This window comes from Callithrix jacchus, chromosome 5, assembly GCF_049354715.1.
Source record: "Callithrix jacchus isolate 240 chromosome 5, calJac240_pri, whole genome shotgun sequence".
Taxonomy (NCBI): domain Eukaryota; kingdom Metazoa; phylum Chordata; class Mammalia; order Primates; family Cebidae; genus Callithrix; species Callithrix jacchus.
In genome coordinates, this window is record NC_133506.1 from 95,541,571 (window position 1) to 95,562,819 (window position 21,249).

Sequence of the window (21,249 nt, forward strand, 5' to 3'; positions counted from 1 at the left end):
AAAAGGGTGTTTACAAAGTGGGAGAAAATAGACTAAATAGGCTTACATTACAGAAAATTTCTAACATGAAATGGGATGGACTCCATAACAACAGAAGGTGCAAAGGGCTGTGAGTCATACTAATTGTAGCAATTAGATATCTTTAAAGATTTCCTAAATATGTCAGTTTTGGAAAACAGTACCTACATGTAAGGTCATCTTGGTAAGCCCTGAGGACACTAGGCAGGAAAATTTTCCTAAGCCTCTTATTTCAGCTCTCCACTCTTAGATACAGCTTCTCAGATACCAAGTCTTAGTTCAGTGTTAAATCATTCAGGCCCAAGATGCTTCTCATACGTTCCTCTGGAAACTAATTCCCCTTTCCCAAGCCTTGTCTGAAATGGAATTGCTCAGGATGAATTTTCCTGTGAGAAGCATGCAAGAAAGAAGATCATCATTTAAATTTCCACACATTAGCCATTTCCTTTGTCCACTAATAGTTGTGTGTGTTGATGGTGTATGCCTCTTTCTCTTTAAGCAATTTGTCTCCTTTAGCTATTATTGCACAGTCTCTTCCTAGCATTGAATGTTTTACTCTAAACTCCTAAGTACTAAGGTAAAAACAAGATCAAATCCTAAAGCACAAGCCTATGTTTGCTAATTTGGTTGTTACAGAAGTATTCATAAGAAAAGTATTAAGTTGCTTGTTAATGATCAAAAGGGGTATGCCTAGAAGAGATACCATTTTAATGAAAGTGAGGCAGGTTTCCCCCTTGGAATAACTGACAGTGACCACAAGAGCTTTCATATGGATTTCATATCTTTATAAAAACAATAATCAAACAGCAAATATCATAAGCAACAAATAAAAGAAATATTTTAGTAGCTATGAAAGGTGATGCTAGATTTTCCATAAGATAAAGACATTTGTCTTTTATATAGAGAAAAAAAGAGCAACTATTCTCCCGTTCAGTTAGCAAGAGATGGTGTGAGCTTACGAGTGTTTTTTATAATAATGGTATAGTGAAAGATTTTTTTTAGAACAAAGGTAAGGTCCATGGTCATTAAATCTTTCCTACATAGAGTCCAGGACAGCATGACAAACACAAACCATGGCAGATATACTACTTGATGTGGGGGAGGAGGGGGAAGAAGAATGATGGTTTTATATAGTAAAGTCCTAAAATTCATTTCTTTATCAAGTGAGCTTGCTTCACTAAGTTTGGGCATGAACTGGCAAGCCTTACTTAAAATCAACATGAACTGTAGCAAAACAAGATTGTAGAAACCAGGCCCATAGAAGCAGAAATTTGGTCTAGAGTATTTTCCAAGAGAGATGTTGATTTGTCTTTTTTCTTCCTTGTAGGAGCGGGGAAGGAATGGAACAATTATTGAATATCTATTATGTATCAGGTACCGTGCTTTCTTATATACAGTATCCTATGTAATTGTCAAACTAACCTGGTGAGATAACTAATGTTCAGTAATTTATATAAGGTTATACAGATAATAAAAATAAACAGTGGAATTGAATACAGGGCTGTCTGCCCCCAAAGACCATATACTTCCCTCTGTAGGGCAATTTCTCTCTATCATACTTTCTAAAATCCCTTTTATATTTCTAAAACCTGACCATAACTTACTGCTTAGCTCTCTTTTTGGTTCAGATTTTAGAAAATGTTTGAAAGGTATGAGATATTAGATACAGGGCTGAAATCTCTCTGTGCCGTTCCCCATTCTCATGTCTCCTGCCTTCCCAACATCAGACTATTCTTTTTTTTTTTTAAAGATGGGGTTTCACCATGATGGCCAGGCTGGTCTTGACTCCTGACCTCAGGTGATCCACGCACCTCGGCCTCCCAAAGTGCTAGGATTACAGGAGTGAGTCACCTCGCCCAGCCCAGACTATTCTTAATCCTCTGCAATCTGGTTTGATTTCACTCTCAACATGTTTTTAAGACTTATCTGTGAGGCCAGGCATGGTGGCTCACACCTGTAATCTTAGCACTTTGGGAGGCAGAGTGGGATGGATCATCTGAGGTCAGGAGTTATAAGACCAGCCTGGCCAAAATGGTAAAACCCTGTCTCTACTAAAATACAAAAATTAACCGGGCACGGTGACACACACCTGTAATCCCAGCTGCTTAAAAGTCTGAGACATGAGAGTTACTTGCACCAGGAGGTAAAGGCAGAGGTTGCAGTGAGCCAAGATCATGCTACTGCACCCCAGCCTGAGCAAGAGTGAGACTCTCTCTCTCTCAAAAAAGCCTTACCTTTCTTACTACATACAGGTTTATTTCAATCATTCTTACTGCTACACAACGATTGTATCATGATTTTAAGCCATTTTTTTGTTCATTTGAAATAAACATTTTTGAATGAATCTTCTTTTATATACAAGTCAGAATTTTCTCTGGATTACATACCTAGAAAGTAGAACTGCAAGATCTAAAAATAACAACAATGACACATTTAAATAGAGCTTATTTTGTGGCAACGATTTGTTCTAAGCATCATATATATGTGTGTATATATGCACAGTATATGCATACACACATACACATTCATCTAATCTTCACAATAATCTTTTGGAGATTCACTTGTTAACTCAATTTTACAGACGGGGAATACTCTGGCTCCAGAATCATATACCTTTACTAGATATTGTAAATTACCCTCTAAAAGGATTGTGTCAATTTATACTTCTACCAACAGCACATACGCGTCCAACCCTTGCCAACATGTAGGCCAGATTTTTTTATTTTTGCTATCCTAATATGAAGTTCTAAATTTTTCCTATGTGGATAATCATTTGTCTCAGCACAATTTACTGAACAGTCCATCGTTCAGCACTGATTGTCATATATCAAGTTTTTACATATATGTAGATTATGTTCCATTCTCTGTCTTTTGTCTTTCTCTGCAACACCATTCTGTTTTAATTATTACAGCTTTATAATACAAGTTAATATCCAGCAGGAAAGAAATTAAGTTAAATTTCAAATAAAAATCATAATAGGTTGCTTCAAAATCTTTCCTTGCTGGTTTTAATCCTCTGTTCTTCCACATGAAGTTCAAGATCACCTTGAAAAATACTATGAAAAACACCTTCACTGGATATTCTCTGACTGCTCCTTCAGAAACCCTTTCTATTCTTCACCTTGTTCTATGTCCCATGAAGCTGACCTCTCATGGGCAGCATCAACTGGGTCTCTCCTTCTTATATTCAGCTAATGAGAGTCAACGGAAGAAGAATGAAGGGCAAAAGGAGAAACAAGGCAAGGCGCTTCTCTCCTTGGCTCCCTCGCCACTATGTCCAGGTTAGTAGCAGCTGTTCCTCTACTGATGGCCTGCCAGGTGGGCCTCACTACACTCAAGCTACAGCACTGTCTGGGTTCTGAAAAAGGTTGCACCCATTTGCAGCTTCAGTCCCGGGGGTGCTAAAGGTGCTTCTTTGCTTTGGCTAGCTCAGGGTGCCTCACCTTCCCGTTGGTTTATTGGTTTTCCTTAAGCTTTGTCTACACCTTTATAAACAGGTCCTCCATTAACTCCCCTTGGTGAACACTTCTGTGTGTGCTGTTGGTTTCCTGCTAAGATTCTGAGTAATTCAAAACTTCTCATGGTTTTCATCCTAATTTCATTTAATTTCTAGATTAACTTGAGGGTAATTGACAGCTTTTAAATATTAAGTCTCCTGGCTGGGTGCAGTGGCCCAATGCCTATAATCCCAGCATTTGGGGAGGCCAAGGCAGGTGGATCACCTGAGGTCAGGAGTTCAAGACCAGCCTGACCAACATGGCAAAACCCCATCTCTACTAATAATTCAAAAATTAGCTGGGCACAGTGGCACATGCCTGTAATCCCAGCTACTTGGGAGGCTGAGGCAGGAGAATTACTTGAACCCAGGAGGCGGAGATGAATGGTGAGCAGAGATCACACCACTGCACTCCAGCTTTGACAACAGAGCTAGAGTCCATCTCAAAAAAAAAAAAAATTAAGTCTCCCTATCTATGAATATGTGTATGTCCATTGACATGGGTCTTCTTTCATTCCTTCAACTTTCTTTATACATTTCCTGTAATGGTTTTGCAGGTTTTCTAAGGATTATTCCTAGCTTCTTTGTGCTGTTGATTATTATTGCAAACAGGATTTTTTTTTCTAATTGGTTATTACTATCACAAAGGTCAAGTTCTGTATCCAGCAATGTTGCTCAATTATTTTATTAATTCTAACAGTTTGTTCATTCTTCTGGATTGTCTATGTAGCAAATAATGTAATCTGGAAATAAAGTCAGCTGTGTCTCTTTTCTTCCAATTCTTATACACCTCTAGTCTGTTGTTCTTGTTTCATTGTTCTGACTAGTATTTCTAGTATAACACTGAATAGAAATGGTATTCATGAGTATCCTTGTCTCATCTCTCTTAGCTTTCTTTTAACTAAGTAAAACTATCCTAAGTCTAAAGCTTTGCCTCCCAGCTTCCATATGTCTTTAAATAATTATATTCCAATTAAAGTGTGCAGGAGTCATACTAGCCAAAAAAATTCACATTATTACTATGTACCCTAGAAGGAATGATATAACATTCTGATACAGAAATGAGAAGTCTTGACAATCTCAGTCTACAATGAAACAGCCTCATGTGAGTTGTGAGTCTTGGCTGGGGTATAGCTAATTTAAACAATAAGGTTCAACCAATTCTTGTAGATGCAACCACCAATTTGTATACTAGAAATCATGGAGATGGTCACATCAAACACCTCATGATTTACCATTGTAGCTTTTGAAACTGGGGGGAAACATGCAGAAAAGAAATAAACAGCTCTTTTTTCTAATGAATGTACTAACAGAAGAGTAATGAGGTTGGAAAACAGATGTGGACAAAATGCTGCAGTGTGGGCCACACAATCTGGAAAGGAATGATAAAAAAAACTTTACAAGCTGTTTTGAGCCTTGAATTAAAAGGAGTAATCAGGCAAGGCTGACTTATAAAGGGTCAGGGGGTAGCATCCTGCAGCAGAGAATAAGCAGAACTCTTTTTACTTAACTGTCCCCTGACCAGCTAAGACTGGGAAGGAGGATTTTCCCGGGTCGCAACTCCTATAAGCATATTTTTGAATCAGTGTTTAATAATTGCCATTGAACCTTCTTTCCCTGCCCACCCACTCCACAGGGAGGTACTTCCCTAATGGGTTGGCCCTTTTTAGTCTGGTTTTAGTTTCTGGCTCTTTACATTCTGATGGGGGCACCTCAATCTATTTCTGTGACTTCCAGGCAAAATGTGTCAAATTAGAGAAATGCATTTGATGATAGTTTGGGAGAGCATTGACTCTCTAAATAATTTCTCCCCACACCCTTTTCACCAGGTCTACCTCCTAGAGTCAATCAGAATGCATGTAATAAAATAATTCCAACAAAATCCTCATCTAGAGTTGTTGCTTTTCAACTGTAATAGTACACTAGAGTATAGCAACATCAAGAGGTAAAGGCAGCATATTGGTAAAAGGAAGATAAAGCCTGATCCTGTTTCCAAGATCAACCACACAAAGATAATTTTCTTCTGCTCCTGTAGGCATTGTAATTAATGGTGTTTTATGGCAGAATTGTCAGACACTCATCAGTTTACTAAACTATGTTAGTCTGTACAAAGTGTCTCTCAAAGTGGTACTGTGAGAAAGCAGTCTGCTGCAGTTGTCTGACTTGGCCTCTGAAAGCTTTCAAAGTCAACTACTGAAGTCCAGCCAGCATCTAATTTTACCCGTGAGTTCCAGGAGAGAATAAAGCTGGTGGGAAGATTACAAAGTTCCTTGAAGCTCTGACCTAAAACAGGAAGAGAGTTGTCAGCCTTCATGTCTCTCACTCTAAATTCCAAGGAAAACAACAGTGGCTGGGCATTTTATAACATGTTCCCATTGTAAAATTGCATATTTCAGAAACATGATGCCAACTCTCTCATTTTCTATAGACTTTGTGTCAGTATAAACAGATGACCTTAAAATAAGTATTTTTTTACTTAAGCTTTTCAATTCCAATTTGTCCAATGTACTATGGGTTTCTCTGGGTTTTCTTATAACACTGCGGAAATCTACTGTTTTCTCATTGGGTAATGCTCTACACACTCAACTCAGATGACTGAATTAATGTCCTGGGAATTTCTGGTAATGTTAGTGTGAAATACCATAGTGATTTCAGAGTTTCAGGGGCATTCTGAGGTTTCTGTAAATAAAGTGGAAACAGGGCTTTGAAGTTAAGTCTTGTCTTCGGTATTTAGTAACTGTTTAAACCTTGGGCAAGTTATTTAACTTCTCCAATACTTATCTGTAACATGGGTATAAGAATACCTACCTTGGCCAGGTGCGGTGGCTCACGCCTGTAATCCCAGCACTTTGGGAGGCTAAACCAGGTGGATCATTAGGTCAGGAGTTTGAGATCAGCCTGGCCAAGATGGTGAAACCCCATCTCTACTAAAAATACAAAAATTAGCCAGGCATGGTGGCAGGTGCCTGTAATCCCAGCTACTCGGAGGCTGAGGCAGGAGAATTGCTTGAACCTGGGAGGTGGAGGTTGCAATGAGCCAAGATCACACCACTGCACTCCAGCCTGGGCAAGAGAGTGAGAGTCCATCTCAAAAGAAAAAAAAAAAAAAGGAATACCGACCTTAATACTTACCTTAAAGGGCTGTTGTGAGATTAATAAAAATTTATGCTAGGCACCCTGTGCAATGCCTACCTCACACAGCAATTCAGTAAACAGTGGCTATTCGTATTATTATTACCAGGTCAGTCCAAAGTGATAAAAGGCATACCCTATTCAGTAAGACGCCACAGAGTGACATGCCTTAGGACAAAAAGTGACCTCAGGTGCCCCTAAAAGCACCAGGAGGGTTAGCCAAGAAGGGAACAGAAATGATAGCAAGTGTCTGATGTCTAGGGAGATCTCCAATATGATTGTCCTAGGCCAGTAATGAACGACTACCCACTCTAAGACTGGTGCCCTGGAACTAGAACATGAGCCTCTTCTTGAAAGCAGGTTGATGGAAGGGGGAAAAAACCCCAAGAGAACCAGCTTCAATGGCTGGAAAACTTAAATGGCTTCATTAAAATTCTTCTGTTGACCAACTTGCTTTCTGGAGTAGCAGTTCACACATCTGCCAGTAACCTAGGAATGGACCACGACTTAGACAACCCAGCTTCTCCAGTATTAAACATATCATCCGACGATGTTCTCAACCCCTATGGATAGGAACTGGCAGTTACCGTGCTATTGAAGTCGGAGCTGGACTCCAGTAAAAAGGAACAAAAGCACAAACCATACTGGAACACTGCCCATAACCCTGGGTCATTATCTGGCTGACTTTCAGTGTTCTCAAATTCTGTGTGCCCTCAAGAAGAAGAGAGATCAACACAGATTAGTTCTGTGAGCTCTGCTTATGCTCCCCATGCTCTTTCAAAATAAAAATGTAAATACAAGTAATGATCATATTAACTACTATTTACCAAGCAGCTACAAAGTACCAGGTACTATGCTAAACAATTCCCGCTCTTCTGCCTCCTAGAAGGAAACATATTTAGAAGGGGTTTAGACACTGAAAAGCTTCTTTAGTATCCAATAGAGAATAACAAGTTTACTTCTGGCATTTAAGCAAGCTGTTTAGGAGAGAAGGGCACTGATACTTAGACCCTTGGGTTTAAGAAGGAAACTCATCTTTTAATCAGAAACAAAACAAGAATCCCCAAGAGCTCAAATCTCACTGCAACATCTGTCAGTTTAGAATGGATTAATAAAATTAAGAGGGACGGTAAAATCTTATCTTGGGGGAATTACGAATACAAATCCATATGCTGGAATAGGATAGCGTAGTCAGTTGTCAATATTCAGCTAGTGTTCGGTGGTTCTTCCACAGAGTGATGACTGGCTTCCCAAATAAACTACAGAGGGTGTATACCAGTCCCTGTTATATCAAATGAGTCTAAAATGTATTATCCATAATTCTGCACTTTAGAAAATCATGAATTAAGGAGCAAAAATCATTCTACTTACTTAATCAATGTTGTATTATGATCAAGGGAAACAATCTAACATTTATTAAGCACCTATTTTGTGCCAGGCACTCTACATGCCATTTCACTTATTCCACACAATGATACCATGAAGTAGGTAATTATTCACATTTTACAGAGGCCCAGAGGGTGAAGCAACTTTTCTAAGGCCTCAGCTAGTGAAGAAGTGGCAGCCCCACAATTCAAACCTAGATAAACCTGCCTCTAAAAACCTGTGTTCTTTTGATCATACCAGGCAGCTTCCTAGGAACTATGCTACACATTACGGTGGATATCTAGAGGCAAGAAGTAACAACCCCTTTCTACAAGGAGTTTAAAGTCTGATAGAAAAGAAAATAAAGATACATACTTCAAGACAACATAAGGCGAAACGTGGTAAGTTCTAAAAGAGGGCAATGACTACTAAAGACAAAGATACTCAGAGAAAAGAAGATAATTTTTGATTGAAATAATCAGAAAGGCTGAGAGGAAGAGCACTATTTTCTCTAAACCTTGAAAGATGAGTAGAAATCCTACAGGTGATTAACCAGGAGTGTATGAAGGACACAGAGAGGGGCAGGGCTCTTCAGAGGAAGGGAGCAGTGTGCACAAAAATAGGAAGGTGGGAAAAGAAAATCTACGCTCAAGAGATGATAAACAATTACATTTCCCATGAGCAAAGACTTCATCTAAGAAAGAAGTGGGAGGTAAGAAAGAAAAGATCAGTTTGAACCAGAGTGAAAATGGTAAAGGAAATGTCTGTTTATTGGATTCCTATTAATATTAGGCACTGTGCTTCTGTCACTGAATTCAATACTTGCAAGACCCCTTTGAGCTGGTCTGTCATTCACATTTGTCTAGATGAAGAAACAAGCTAAGTGTAAGTCACACATCTATTATAGAGAAGAATCATACTTGAAATTATTTGATTCATCCCAAATTCTGTGTTCCTCTCTCTACATAATGTTACCTTAAACAAGACAATAACAAATTCAGATTTCTATTATATGAAGATGCAACACATCCAAGGTTTTGAGAAGACAAATATTTTAACATGATCAAAATATTTGCTATTTTGAAATAAAGGAAAACTCTCCTGGGACCACTGAAGTATTCCATTCAAAGGAAGGTGGTTTGGTAAATGCATTCTTGAAGAAATGACTGAGGACATGGGTGGACTGTCAGAGTTTTGCCTTTTTTTTTTTTTTTTTTTGAGATAGAGTCTCACTCTATCGCCCAGGCTGGAGTGCAGTGGTGTGATCTCAGCTTACTGCAACCTCCACCTCCTGGGTTCAAGTGATTCTTTTGCCCCAGCCTCCCAACTATCTGGGACTACAGGCATGTGCCACCACATCCAGATAATTATTGTATTATCAGTAGAGCCAGGTTTCACCATATTGGCCAGGCTGGTCTCGAACTCCTGACCTCATGATGCGCCCACCTCAGCCTCCCAAAGTGCTGGGATTATAGGTGTGAGCCACTGCACCCGGCCAGTTCTTCCCTTTATTAGCAAAGTGATTTTAGCGTTTCTTCCACTAAGCCTTATCAGCAAAATGGGCATGACAACACCCATCTCAAAGATCTAGATTTAAAAGGAAATCATGTGAGCGGAAACGCTCTGTAAATATAAAGCAAAATGTAAAAAAAAATTTTTTTAATCCAAAAATCTTAATTTTGGTAGAGAAAATACCTCAAAGAGTACCTAGGTTAATTAACCCCAAGGAATTACTCAGATACTTACTTGTACGCAGTACTAAGGTTCACCCTTGACTTGTAAGTGGCTCAGATACCATCTGCGTGGGCTGGGGTCGAAGCCTGAGGAGATCATTTTGGGTCCTACGCCATGGCATACCAGCAACCCTGAAAGCCCCAGGTTTCTTTTGAAATTATTATTTTTGTGTGTCTGTGTCCAAGGCTCTCTGGTGACACAACTCACTGGTTTCAAAGACAGGAAGTGGGCATCAACTCCATGGACAAAGACACCTAAACAAAACCAAATGGCCAGGCTTGGTGGTCACACCTGGAATCCTGACACTTTGGGAGGCTGTGGTGGGAGGACCACTTGGGGCCAGGAGTTTGAGACTAGCTTGGCCAACATGGCAAAACGCTGTCTCTACTAAAAATATAAAAATTAGCCAGGTGTGGTGGCCCATGCCTATAATCCCAGCTACTCAGGAGGCTGAGGCAGAAGAATTGCTTGAACCCTAGAGGCAGAGGTTGCAGTGATCCTTGATCATGCCACTGTACTCCAGCCTGGGCAACAGAGTGAGACTCTGGCTCAAAAAATAAAAATAAAATAAACCAAATAAAAAACAAAGCAAAAAACAAAACAAAATTACCTCTTGGCTTGAAGAGGGAAGGCTTGACAACCTCAGGGAGTCTGATCTAAGTCAAGGTCATTTTGAAGGTAAATATAATACTTTCATGTTAAAACAGAAGCCTCAATTACATAAAGCCATTGGCCCATTTCTCCTGACTACCAGTAGAGGCTGACAGAGGCTGGGAAACATTAATTGTGAAAGGTTAAAAAAAAAAAATCAGAAAATAAATATGGTATAATTATGACTTGGAGTTTCAGAAAATATCTTGTCAATTCGGCCAGACTCAATTTCCAGGGGAGAAGAGAACAGCATTTCCCATCCCCAAAGTCTCGGAGCAAATCTGTACATAGTAGTTGACAAGAAAACCATCAAGAAGACCCCAAATCACCGAAAGTCCAGCCTTCTCCACTTCTTCTATTAGGTGTCACTCACTGAACATCTAAACAAACTGCCAGGACTTTACCATAAATAACTTAGGGAAAAGAAAGCTGTGATACAGTTCTCCACATGAGCAGCTAGCTACATTGGGAATCCTTTAGGACTAAAACCCTGTGCAGTGTGGTCAAATGAAGAAATAGTCTATAAAAGGCTTCTAAAGAATAAGAATTCTGATGGAAAAGCTTCACTAAATACAGACACGGCACTTAAGCCAACTACCCAGATAAAAGTACTCTGATTTCAGGACTAACACTGATTCCACAGGGTGCGAGGATGTGCCCATTGTGGTTCCAGAGAAGGATGGATAGACTTAGGGGTACTGATGCTCTACAAAGCCTCTGCCCCTTGGTAGTCATATCAGTTTCCTGTGATACTTTCCAGATGTCAGCAAGTTAAGAGGAAAGGTAGGAAGGTGTGATGTGGAAACTAATGAAGGTGTCTTCTGGAAATCTGGAGGCTGTAAGAGAAAGAAACTTGGGCACACTCATTTAAGTTATCTTCTTACCTCGTGAGGTGACCTAGAGATGAGGAGTTCTTTTCTTTGGCAACTGGGAGTCAGATTAGCTGGGAGTAATACTTTGGACAAGCACCAGAGAAGGGAATACTTGGGTACTTTCATCTAACACTCGGGTAGAGATGTGGATGGAGAATTGGTTCCAATCTCTGGTAGTTCCAAAAAGAGCAACATGTGAAACTTCAATAAGTCATTGTGCTCTCCCTGTGACATTTACAGCTCTTTGAAAATCTGCCTTAGTGCCTTCAGAACAAATTGAGATAAATGAAACCAAAGTCCCAAAGAGGAAAATACCAGGAAAAAGAAAAGAGGATGACACAACAGGGCTGTTTCAATGTAACCAGGGAATGTCAGAATAAGGAAAAAGCTAAATGAATTTATAGTTGATTTTTCTAGGTAAATAATGCTTTTGTTGTTGTAGTATTGTTGCTGATAAGGATGAAAGACTTTTCCAGTAACCATATACTGTCCTAACTGGGTATGTAAAGCAGTATAAATTTTCTAATCTTTTTTTTCTTTTTTCATTTCCTTTTTTTTCCATTTCATTCTCTTCTTCTTCTTCTTCTTCTTTTTTGAGACATCTCGCTCTGTTGCCAGAGTGGAGTGCAATGGCGCGATCTCGGCTCACTGCAACCTCTGCCTCCTGGGTTCAAGTGACTCTCCTGCCTCAGTCTCCCAAGTAGCTGGGACTACAGGCACATGCCACCATGCCCAGCTAATTTTTGCATTTTTAGTAGAGACCAGGTTTCACCACATTGGCCACGATGGGCTCGATCTCTTGACCTCATGATCTGCCCTCTTTGGCCTCCCAAAGGCATGAGCCACTGCCCCTGGCCATACATTTTTTTAATCAAACATTTTAGCAAAACAGGAAAATCGACTTGACACTAGGGCAAAGGAGACATAAGAGCTCAAAGGAAAAGACAATTGAGGCATCAACTAAGAAAGTAATTTTACTTTCTAAATCAGCCTTGTAGCCTTGAAGTAAGGAAAGAAATGTGCAGGTCGTTGTTTAAGCATTCTGAAAGCAAGCTCTCTTTACAGTAGGAGTGTTATGTGAGGCCTGAAGGGACACTGCTGTGGGTGAGGCAGGAGTAGCCCAGCAGGGTTAAATCTCCTGAAGGTTTTAAATAAAAAACAAACATCCACTTAACTTTTATAGGGGATTGCTCTCTAATAATACCTAAGGAAGGAGGCTGGTTCTCTTGAGTTTTTTCCTCAGGCTTGTCTCCATGCTGACTAAGGAACCAGGTCAAAACGGGGGTTTTAAGGAGGGTCCCAGTGGGCCTGATGTATAAGAAAGGCTAAAGGATTTAGAACTTATGGGTATTATCCTAAGGCTCTTTCTCCTCCAGTTTTCCTTTTACATGTAAATTAGACAAGTGCTCTATTCAATACAAGTTAGGCTAGCAAGGCAAGCCACTTTTTCTTTCTGAGCTTCAGTTTTCCCCCATGTAAACCGTGGAGGCTGAACTGAAATAAGTGTATGTAATATACACTTAATTATCTCTCAAGTCTCTTTTAACTAAAACTATACGACACAAATGGGAAGGCAAAACAAAGCAAAAACAAACAACAGTAACATTAAAGCCCACCTCTGAACCTCTGTTCTACAGCCGGAATCTGAGCACAGGACTTTACCAACCACTGGCCCAGAGGTATCCTAGACTTACCTTCCCCTTTACTCTGCTCTCCCGCCTCCAATCCTGGGTCTAACAGTCTCCTGCGATAGGCCTGATACACAATACGCTCTAGGCCAAATTCCTGAGGGTGACTGCTAATGTAGCAGCTGTAGAAATAGTAGTAGCAATAATACAAATGATAATATAACGCTAATAATACTATTATGAATGAGAATAGATAACATTATTGAGCCCTCATTTCACACCAGTACCGTATCTGTTATACATGTTTATTCTATCAATCCTTATAACTGTGAAGCGGCATTGAAAATACACACACTTTTTTTTTTTGAGATAGAATTTTGCTCTTGCCTCCCAGGCTGGAGTGCAGTGGCATGATCTTGGCTCACTGCAACCTTTGTCTCAAGTGATTCTTCTGCCTCAGCCTCCTGAGTAGCTGGGATTACAGGTGTGTGACACCACACCTGGCTAATTTTGTATTTTTAGGAGAGATGGAGTTTCACCATGTTGGCCAGGCTGGCCAACTCCTGGCCTCAGGTGATCTGCCCACCTCGGCCTCCCAAAGTGTTGTGATTACATGTGTAGCCACTGCACCCAGACTAGACATTGATATTATCTTCATTTTGTAGATGAGGAAACTGAGACTGAGACACATAGAAGTTAGGCAGGTAGTTAAGAACAAATGGTATAGCAACAGGCGGGCACAGTGGCTCATGCCTGTAATCCCAGCACTTTAAGAGGCCGAGGCGGGTGGATCACCTGAGGTCAGGAGTTGGAGACCAGCTTGACGAACATGGTGAAACCCTGTCCCTACTAAAAAATACGAAATTAGCCAAGTGTGGTGACACATGCCTGTGATCCCAGCTACCTGGAAGGCTGAGGCAGGAGACTTGTTTGAACCCAGGAGGCGGATGAAATCGCACCACTGCACTCTAGCCTGGGCAATAGAGTGAGACTCCATCTCAAAAAAAAAAAAAAAAAAGGCATGGCAACAGACTACTAGACAGCTTTCTAGAGCCAAAATCCAAAGAGAAAAGGACACCTTAACCCGGTGAGGTAAAAGCCAGTGGGTTTAGGTGACTAAGAGCTGACAGATACAGATTCCATGATTGGCTCTATCACTGCGGTGTAGGCAGGTCAATGTCCTTGTGTATAAGCAGAGGGCAGAGATAACCTTGAAGGCCCTTTTCACCTCTGCCGCTCTACATGGCGAACCATGTTCCATAAGGATTCAAGGACACAGCAACTGTTTAATTCCCAGGCTTGTTTTTTTTTAAGTCCTTCATTTCTATTTTAAAAACTTGCATGTTCCCGTGGCCCTGGAATGCCTGCCTCCGGCCCCTCTGGAGCCCTGGGTTATGTGAAAGCAGCCGTGCCAAGCTGGCCCATGGGCGGGGCTGAGTCTTCCTGGCTGGCTTGTGACATGTTCCTGACGTACTGTGTGGTCAAGAAGCTGGAACTGGGGGCGCTGAACAAGGGCCAAGCCTTGCACTTCAGCTTCCTGACCTGGCAGCCATTCAGAGAGACCCTGCTAAGTGCTATTTCCTAAATACACTCTCTTTTCATAACAATCTTACCACATTGCTTTCCTTTACAAGCGCTCTTAAAAAAGGGAACTGGACTCCTTCTGGTTAATCTACACAGACTACATTTGGAAACCATCAGAAACTGAACTCTAAACAAAACGTTATTAATGTGTTGTAATCTGCCCTCTATGTTGCAGATGAAAAGAAAATGTTTTATAGTTTTGGAGCATACGTTTTAATTGCCTTTTAAGAGTGCATATACTTTTAGTACTTGGTGTTATAAAACTGTAGTATCTGTTTCTTGATAACTGTTGAGTGATCTCAGCTATTTTTATTAGTTTTTTTCTTTATCCTTTTCTCTCTTTTTCTTCTAAACTGCCACCCATATAAAGTTCCTTTAGATCAAGCTTGATAGAAGGCTCACATATTTGGGATCTTCATTATAAATAGCTTCTTTACAACCTCCACCTCACTATAAAACACTTGTTCCTGAAAATGAGTTCTATAAACAAAGATGGAGTGAGTAGCTTTGTCTAATAATCCAGTATAGCTGGGAACCTAGCAGTCTAGCCTTTTCCCAGTTGCTATTGCTTTTTTATGGGGGCCAGATGACCTGCAGAGATCTGATGTTCTTGCTACTTTTCTCAACTGTACAGCCCTGTCCCAAGAGACCAACATATCACTCATCAACCCAAAGGTTTCAAGGGCAGCATCTTGGATGGACCAGGATCCAGTCTTTTTTTTGAGGCAGAGTTTCGCTCTTGTTGCCCAGGCTGGAGTGCAATGGCAAGATCTTGGGCCACTGCAACCTCTGCCTCCTGGGTTCAACCGATTCTCCTGCCTCAGCCTGCCAAGTAGCTGGGATTACAGGCCACCACGCCTGGCTAATTTTTTGTACTTTTAGTAGAGACAGGGTTTTGCCTGTTGGCCAGGCTAGTTCCAAACTCCCGATCTCAGGTGATCTACCTGCCTTGGCCTCCCAAAGTTCTGGGATTACAGGCATGAGCCACTCCACCTGGCCCAGTCTTTTTTTTTCAGTAAGGAATCCCAAATTCATTAGACAGGTGTTGACTTAACGGACTCTCCACCAGCTTATCATCAGCCTGACAAATACTGGCTGGGCAAGCAGTGCCCAATTCTTGAACCAGTGATGTAAGACTGGCTCATAGGAAATGAAATGACCTTTCTGAATGGTTTCCTGGGGGCAGGGCTAGAGGCATGAATTCTTGGTGAGAAGGAAGTAGATTAAACACTGGTCTCCCTAGTGGTCCACAGTCTTAAGACCTCCCACTGACATGAAGCACCACAAAGGCAGCCACAAGTCATAAAGCCTTTCTGAGATTGTCCAATGTAGGACAATGTTCAAAAACCAGACTGATAGACTCCTTGGACCAGAAGGGCCCCATAGAGACTACCTGGTTGATCACTCATCTTCAGGTGAGGAAACTGAAGCCAAAGTGGGCAGTAACTCGCCCAAGGTCTCAGTCTACAAGTATGAACAGCTCAGCTTAAAAGCCTGGTTTCTAGTTCATACACTCCTGGCATGTATGTGGGCTAGTAAAGGAGGGATCACTGAAAAGAATGCCTTTTAGCTGTCCGAAAATAGGAGACAGTGCCCTTTAATTTCAATTTCTTTTTAGAGATAATCATCTTTCTTATCTCAACATTAACTCAAATGCTTCTTATGATGTCTCCAGTGCTTCCCTAATGCCTTCATGACTCACTGGATATTATGGCTTGATACAGCGCAGAGCAGTGCTCAGTCACAACCTTGGTTTCTAAAGCAATTCTTTAACGTGAAAAACAAGCCTTTCTCTTGGTCTTCTTTCCATCTCACACAATATATTGAGAATCCTTTCAGTGGCTTAGTAGACCCTATTTTCACAACATATCAGAACTCACAAGTGTATAAAGAAGCTGCTGTTTATAAATCTTCTCATGTTTAAAATTACCAGGACTGGTAATTAGGTTTTCTTCCCTATCATCCCTTTAGTAACCTTTTACTTCATATTCAGCACACATTTCTGAGGGGGATAAATGATCTAGGAACACTGAGGTCTTATGTTTGTCAAACCATTTGCAGACAATCATGAACGCAAAGCTCTCTACTGGGCCCAGGGTATGAACTTACCTTAAACTTCCACCAGACAAACCCAGGGAAAGGGGCCTGGTGTCTTCAACCTTCTTTACAGAAGAGCAGGACCATTTCATAACCTTCCCTAGTTCCACAATGGCTGCTCCAATTTGGTATCTTGTTTTCTGATCCTCTTTAAGCCTGCCTCATTCAATTTCTGATTTGTAATCTCTGGGGCAGGTGATATTTTAGTGCCCTAAGAAATCTCAAAAGGAAGCTTTAAAAGCTTTAAATGTGATTGGGTCATCACATTTTTTGTTGTTGTTGGTATTCCATGAGTATATCAGTAGATTCAGAAAGATTTTTTTCCCTTTTGACAGATAACAGATTAAGGCACAGTAATTACAAAAATAATGGGCAGAGAGCAGCTACTTAAACATATTTGGAAATAACGCCTGTGACCATGATTCCACAAACATTTCTAAATAATTATCTTCTGAGTTTCCTAAAACAACATGAGAAAAATAGTTTTCCCTTAGATCAGTTAAGGGAAAACTCTTCCACTCTGTAGCTTTTGTATTAATTGGCGTTCCTAAAACAAACCATTTCTTCAGCCAGAGACACAATTCTACGTTGGGACACTACAGTCCATCTCTGCTGCTGAGATCCCGCTCCTTCAGATTTCAGCAATATCGTTTTTGGGTGTGTTTCATGACCTTTTGTGCTAGCAAATAAGCCTTTGGAGGATTAAAATTAACTTTCCTTATCCTAGTTTAAGGAGTGCTCTGCTCTGGGAACATCAAAAAAAGGCATAGGTCTGAGCTGAGCCAAATACCTACACCAGCACTTTCTTATTTTTATTTACTTATTTATTTTTGAGATAGAGTTTCACTCTTGTTGCCCAGGCTGGAGTGCAGTGGTGCGATCTTGGCTCACTGCAACCTCCGCCTCCCAGGTTCAAGCGATTCTCGTGCCTTAGCTTCCTGAGTAGCTGGGACCACAGGCGCCTGTCACCTCATCCAGCTAATTGCTTTATTTTTATTAGAGATAGGGTTTTACCATGTTGGCCAGGATGGTCTCATACTCCTGACCTCTGATGATCCACCCACCTCAGCCTCCCAAAGTGATGGGATTACAGGCGTGAGCCACCATGCCCAACCAAGCTTCTTATTTTAAAAACAAATTTTTGCAGGAGTAGAATACATAGGAAAAGAATATATATTCATCTAAACAATGTCTTCTCTTTAAGAGCAAAGAATAAGGAAGTTTTATAAATATTTGACAGCAATACTACTTTGTTAAGCTACTCCAAGAGTTTGAAGTGTAAACGGTGAATATACTGCTTCAAACTTCTTGACCTATAGGTCTAAAGTAGTTCACTCATCTTGTCCAATGTGTCCGAGTACAGACTAAATAGAATATTCAAAGATGTCCTGGTATCATATGTGTTAGGGGCCTTAAAATCAGACTATCACGGTTGGTCATCTGCCACAAAGCTGGCTAGAGAAATTCCCACCATGATACACTTCTGAAATGGCAATTCAGGACTGAGGTCACTGCTACTTATTTCCTCCCTGCTGAGGAAGCATAAACCAGGCAAATTGTCACCAGACGACCTTTGCACTCTAATCTTATATTTTACCCCTCCTCCCAAGGCCCAAGGCTCTCTGGGAATTCATGCCATGCTGGGACTTAGACCTTCAACTGCCAGTATCTTTACTAGTTGTTTTCTTTGAAAGAACTGAGGAATGGGTTGCAATCATCATAGGAATGGTCCTTAGATTTCCTTTTTAAATTTTTTTAAAGTAGTATCAGCCACAACTCACAAATATATTTCCTTTACCCAGGACAAAAAGCATAAAGACAAATTATGTTAAACCATCCAATCCAACCCAGAAGCAAAATCAGGCCTTTAGTCTTCAGAAGGACTCAAATAGGGTACCATCTACAAAACAGATAGGAAGAGCAGAAATTCCCTCGGTGGCTTTGATGGGGAAAGGATTCAAGAAGTGCTCAGAAAAGCAGAGAGCTCTCCAAAAGAAGCTAATTCAAAAGAGATTTCCAAGTCAATATCCAAACCAAAGAGATGTGGAAAAATTCAGAAAAGCATCCTAACAAAACATCCCAGCAAAGTACCCCAACTCCGTTTTGTAAACCCACAACTGGTAGGAGCAAAGTTCCAATGTGACAGCCTTTTAATGCAGTAAGTTTTAACCACAAGTGCGGTTGCTCTTCTAACATTATTTTCTTTGGGAAAATTACATGGGTTGGTAGGGGAAGCAAACCCAAGAGGACTGCAGTTTGCAAGTCCTGAGGCCTGGCTGGTGAGATTCAAGGAACCTAGAGGTGGGGGCCTGATGGCAGATAAGAAGAATATAAGCTGATTGCATGAAAGGGCTACGATCTACAGCCACTCATCAGGTAGAGTATGCTGCTCTCTACTTGCAAAAATGCTTAATAAAATTTTACTGCCAAGGCACAAGGAGAAACATCTGCTGTAGTCAAGAGCAGCTGCGGTCAGCAATAAGGAACTTGGCACATGGTCAATGCTGCTCTTGCTGGTAGGTGGTATTGTGGTCACCAGTAATTACTTTGGAGAATTTCATGGAGTCAAGGATAACTAAATGGACAAAGAACATTTTATTTTACTTTCTATCTTTAGCTGCAGAGCAGAAATCGTGACATGTTGTACAGAATTCAGAAGCCCAATGAATCCATATTTTTCATGGCAGAACTTTTTACCTCAAAGACTAGAAATACTTAAACATAAGTATTTTAAACAATATATGTTTGATAAGTGACCTCCCCACTCATTATTTCTGACTGAACAGTTCCTGAAGATTATATTAGTTTTCAAGTTTTTTCCTTCTGAAAGATGTATTATAGAACACTATAAGGAAAATGTAAAAATTATATTTGGCAAATCAATAAATGGTCCAGTTTTTAAAAAACCTCATCTTTATCAAATTTGCATGCTATCTTCAAAGTTAAATAACTTTACACTGAATGGGAATTGGAGTGTAAATAAAAGTCTGTTTTATGTATTCAGTTGTGATAATTTTTCATGGAATGATGAATGTCAGAAAGTAGCAGTGAAATTAATATATACTGTACTTAAAAAATTAAACACTTGGGAAATAACCTTTTGAGCCACTGGAAAATGATAAAGTCTAAGACATTTCAATCAAGCTAATTTCAGTGCTAAAGCAATGCATTTTTCCTACCAGAAACTATATGAAAAAACAAATTAAACAAAATGGGTCTCTGAATGATGGCATAACATCAGGCTGAAGGAAAACGTCATGACTATGTGTCAATTAGGTTATTACACACAATAACACACACACACACACACACACACACACTCTGTCTCTCTCTCAAAGGCAAAACTAGCCACATTGATTTTAAACCATGTCAGGACTGAATAGTTGATATTGTATTAAAACAAAAGCATGACTTGCATTTTAATGCAAGAGCTAACCTGTAGCAACTGTTCTAATTCCAGTATATAGGCTCCAATGAGGCCATGTCAGGTGCCTCCCCTAGCCTACACCTGAATACCAAGGCTACTATATTGACTTCTGGTTAGTTTTGGAATTAAAAAGAGAGACCTGGGAGACTGGGGGAAACAACCTAAATCTTTTTTTTTTTTTTTTTTTTTTTTTGAGATAGTCTTGCTCTGTTACCCAGGCTGGAGTGCAGTGGTGCCATCTTGAGTCACAGCAACCTCTGCTTCTGTGGTCCTCCCGCCTCAGCCTCCTGAATAGCTGGGATTACAGGCACATGCCACCATGCCTGCTAATTTTTGTATTTTTTGTAGAGATGGGGTTTTGTCATGTTGCCCAGGCTGGTCTTGAACTCCTGGACTCAAGACATCTGCCCGCCTCAGCTTCTCAAAGTGCTGGGATTACAAGCGTGAGCCACTGTACCTGACCATATCAACCATAAGACTCCCCAGGACAGAAGATAATTCCTGTCAGTGTGTGAAGCAGGCAAAATCTGGGTCTTAGAAAGGCAGAATTCTAAAGTCTCAGCCCTCTCAATCACTGTGGACACCGTGGGTGGATCACTTGAACGCTCACAGCTTCAGATTTTTTCACATAGTAGAAGAGGTGACCTTCCAGCTTTAGCTTCACACTGAGTCCACCAAGAATGGACCCCTGGACCCTAAAGAGCTGCCCATCAGCTCCACGGCCTTCCTGACTTTGCACTAGGCTGTAAGTACCTCTACTCAAGAATCTTTTATTTTTTCTTTCAATGAGACAGAACTTCATTAACATGAAAAAGAAGCACTAAATGCAGGTGTTCCCTTAGGAACTGCTATTTCTAGAGCCCAATATCTCCTCTTGTTATGTTAAAGCCTACCATCTGAAACCACTTGAATGTCAGGCAAGAAGGTACTTCTACAGCTTTGATTTGTACATATACAACTTGTCTACCAAAGAGAAAAAACTAACTGACACATTGTTTGGAAACAACTTTTCACCTTTTAAAACAAACAATTTTATACAGATCAATAACATTTGCTTACATACTTCCTAAAATTAAGCTAAGTGTGATAGTACATGCCTTAGTACCAGCTTCTCAGGGGGCTGAGGTGGGAGGATCACTTCAGCCCAGGAGTTGAATCCAGCCTTGGCAACATAGCAAGACCCTGTCTCTAAAAAATAAATATAAATAAATGCTTACTGATATTGTTTAGCTGTGTCCCCACCCA

General features: G+C 40.5%; 1 protein-coding gene and 1 long non-coding RNA gene across 9 annotated transcripts in view; both read right to left on the reverse strand.

The window, feature by feature from the left end:
- Window positions 1–21,249, reverse strand: part of BCAS3 (BCAS3 microtubule associated cell migration factor) — a 754,554-nt gene that overhangs the window by 122,516 nt on the left and 610,789 nt on the right. The gene's annotated exons all lie outside the window — the stretch shown is intronic.
- LOC144582630 (uncharacterized) overlaps window positions 1–21,249 on the reverse strand; it is a 44,542-nt gene that overhangs the window by 20,109 nt on the left and 3,184 nt on the right. The window contains exon 2 of the long non-coding RNA XR_013535719.1: window positions 1–21,192. This exon is cut by the window's left edge and continues 20,109 nt beyond it. This is a non-coding gene — a long non-coding RNA (uncharacterized LOC144582630). The remainder of the gene's footprint in view (window positions 21,193–21,249) is intronic.